Here is a 3783-nt window from a genome sequence, read left to right on the forward strand (position 1 = left end):
TTTTCTTCACTGAAATATAAACAATTCACCCATAAATAATTGCACAGGCAAGCTGTAAATACTTCAGCCCCTTTTAGCAGGGCTTGCAGAATTGATTTATACTTTTATTGCAGCTATCACTATGTCAAAATAGTTTATTGCAAAAATTCCATTATTTACTGATTATTTTAATGCAAAACTTAATAAGCTGAGAGAAACATTTTATGTATGGATTATGAACCATTCCTACTCAATAACTAAAGCTGCTAATCTTGCTCACTACTTTATTGTTGCAAATTGATTTCAGAAAATAATATAAAATACAAACACTCATAATGGCTATATTAGAAGATGGATCTGGTTTCATATAGAGTTTATTTTTACTATGTTATTCAATTAAAATCATGCACACTGTATCTGTTACAGTATATTTTATAATGCCAAAGTTAAATTTAATAGTCTATTGTGCACATCTGCTGTCCCTGATCTTTTGGCATTCCTGTGTAGTATAGTTATTCATTTACTTTTGCTTTGTTGCTCAAAAAATTACTTTTGTGCTTTAGAGTTCTGCATCATGACTCTCAACTGGCCTTGGACAAGCATGGGTGAATCACTGTATTGGCTCCATCATAAAGATAAGTGTTTTCTACACTCGGGTTGAAAGATGCTATCAAAACAATCACCTACCTGTGTTTGGAAATACTGCAAGAAATATGATGAAATTTGAGCAGTAGCTGTCATGTTAAGCCATGTCACTTTTCCTGTGGGAGCAATTGTGGCAAAACGTTTAGGGAATTTTTCTTTATGTCAGATGGTCTCTAGATTTACATCTTATCTCTGTTACTTATTAGCTATCTGTCCCTACACAAGTTCATCAATATCCTTAAGCCTAACTTTCTTAATAATAATACTCCATCACTCCTTTTCTTTTCTTTTCTTTTTTTTTCCCGGAGTCTCGCTCTGTTGTCAGGCTGGAGTGCAGTGGCGCGATATCGGCTCACTGCAACCTCCACCTTCCGGATTCAAGTGATTCTCCCGCCTGAGTAGCTGGGACTATAGGCACGCGCCACCACACCCAGGTAATTTTTGTATTTTTAGTAGAGAAGGGTTTTCACCATGTTGGGCAGGATTGTCTCAATCTCTTGACCTCATGATCCGCCCACCTCGGCCTCTCAAAGTGCTGGGATTACAGGCATGAGCCACCACTCTTGGCCTATGCCATCACTTCTTTTATCTCACCTTGCCTCATCCAAGAAAAAGAGAGAGAACTTTGGGAAAAATTCAAATACCTGATTTATCAATGTACATAACTGAGGAAGTTTTACACTGATAAAAAAAAAATCGCCATATATCGTTCTCACCTCCATCTAACATTTTATTTTACACAGATATCCAGAGTGATCAGATATATACTGCCTCAACTTATCACCACCAAAGATAGTGATATGTATATCTGCAATCAAGGTATTCTATTTGTTCAAATATGTGTGTTTTTCTCTTTTTCAGTCAATTAAAGGTTTATATTTTCTAAGAAGTAACTTTGGCTTTATTGATAACTTTACTGAATTTTCTATTTTCTATTTCAATTTTTGTTCTAATGTACACTATTTCCTTCCGTTTATTTTCGATTTGGTTTGCTCTACTTTTTCTAATTTTATAAGGTGAAAATTTATAGTATTGATTTGAAATATTTCTTTCGTTTAAGATAGCCAGATGCAAATTCATTTCCCTCTAAGCACTGCTTTAGCTGCATCCCCTAAATTTTAGTGTGTTGTGATTCTGTGTTCATTTTTCCCGAAGTGTTTTCTGACTTCCATTGTGACTTCCTCTTTGACCAATTATCTTAAAAATTTCCACATAATTGTGAATTTCCAAAATTTTCTTCTATTATCACTTTCTAACTCTATTGTAGTCTGAGAAAGTATTTTGTATTGTATCATTAAATTTAAAAACCTTGAGGTATATTTTATAACCTATCATACAGTATATCCTGGAGAAAGTTTCACATACGCTTGAGAATAATGTGTATCCTGGTTTGTTGTGTGGAGTGTTCTTTATGTGTATAGTTGGTTTCATTATGGTATACTGTTGTTGTGTTATTCACGTATTCTATTTTGTTATTGATCTGGCTAGTTATTCTATTCACTATTGAATGTGGAGTATTGAATTATATCTAATTGTCTATTTCCCTCTTCAATTATGTGTCTTTTCTTTGTATATTTTGGGTCTCTGGTGTTAAATACATTTATAGCTTACAAATGATGTATCTGGCATGTGCACGTGCGGAATTCACCACCACCTTGCTGCTGCTAATGCACACATGCAGGTCCCACTGCCATCACCCAGATCAAGTACTTCTGCTGTCACCCAATATTGTAGTGTTTTTGCCAGAAGAGAGGAACACTTTGGGCCTTCCACCATAGCCGACACTTAACCTCAAGAAGCCAGAGAACCAAAGCTGTGGGCCTGATCCAATCCTCTAGGGTTAGAGTATGTAGTCCAAGAGTGCTGAGCTGTGCCTTGGCACAACTGTCCAGAAATTATGCAAAAACTCTGCAAAATTGTCCAGCAATAAAGCCAGTTGACTAAACCCAACTTTCGCCATAGTAAGTCTCTTAAGAGCATCAAATAATACAAAAACAAAAAGTTCTCTCTAAAGGATAAATTCAAAGATTAAAGAAACATTCACTCACACAGATGAGAAAGAACCAATGTAAAATGTCTTGCAACTCTAAAAAGCCAGACTATCTTCTTACCACCAAATAACTGCATTAGATCCCTAGCAATGGTTCTTGATCAGATTAAAATTACTGAAATAACTGACATAGAAATTAAAATCTGTTAAAGTTCAAGGTCTCTTGTAAGGCAATCTAGTGGGAAGAAAAATAAGATAAAGAAAAACAATTAATGGGTACTAGGCTTAATACCTGAGTGATAAACTGTACAACAAATCTCCATGACACAAGTTTACCTATGTAACAAACCTGCACATGTACCGCTGACCTTAAAATAAAAGTAAAAACAAAATCAGAATCTAAATGGCAAAGAAGTCACTGAAAGTCAAGAAAAGTTGAAACTCAATCCAAGGAATCAAAGAATTCCAGGAAAACACTTCAAGAGCTGGAAGATGAAATAGTTATTTTCAAAACGAAACAAACTGATCTGACAAAACTGAAAACCTCACATGAATGTAACAGCACAATTGGAAGTATTAACACCAGAACAGACCCCGTGGAGGAAAGATTCTCAGAGCTTGAAGACCAGTTCTTTGAATCAACTCAGACAAAAATAAAGATAAAACATTTTTTAAATGAACAAAATTTCTAAGAAATATAGGATTATGTAGAGACCAAAACAATGACTCATTGTCATCCCTTAAAGAGAGAGAGAGGGAACAAGGAGGTTGGAACATATATTTGAGGATATTGTTCATGAAAAATGTCCCAACCTCATTAGAGAGGTTAACAATTCAAATTCAGAGAATTTAGAGAACCCCTGCAAGATACTATACAAAGTGACAATCCCCAAGACACATAATCATCCAATTTGCCAAAGTCAAGGTGAATGAAAAAATATTAAGGCAGCTAGAGAGAAGGGGCAGTAACCTACAAAGGAAACCATATCAGGTTAACAGCAGAACTTTCAGCAGAAACTGTATGAGCCAGAAGAGATTGGGGACCTATATTCAACAACTTTAAATTTTAAAAAAGTATTCAATAATTTTGTATCCAGCCAGACTAAGCTTCGTATATGAAGGAGAAATAAAATCCTTTTCAGAGAAGCAAAGGCTAGGAGTATATGTAA

General features: G+C 35.1%; 1 long non-coding RNA gene across 1 annotated transcript; it reads right to left on the reverse strand.

The window, feature by feature from the left end:
• Positions 1-1341: 1341 nt before the first annotated feature.
• LOC117099365 lies at positions 1342-2788 on the reverse strand. Its single transcript, XR_004443783.1, has 2 exons — positions 2739-2788; positions 1342-2508 (listed from the first exon to the last, which is right to left on the reverse strand). It is a non-coding gene; the product is annotated as an uncharacterized LOC117099365 (long non-coding RNA).
• Positions 2789-3783: the final 995 nt, after the last annotated feature.

The sequence above is a fragment of the Trachypithecus francoisi genome, unplaced genomic scaffold (genome assembly GCF_009764315.1).
Source record: "Trachypithecus francoisi isolate TF-2019V2 unplaced genomic scaffold, Tfra_2.0 Lachesis_group16, whole genome shotgun sequence".
Lineage (NCBI taxonomy): Eukaryota > Metazoa > Chordata > Mammalia > Primates > Cercopithecidae > Trachypithecus > Trachypithecus francoisi.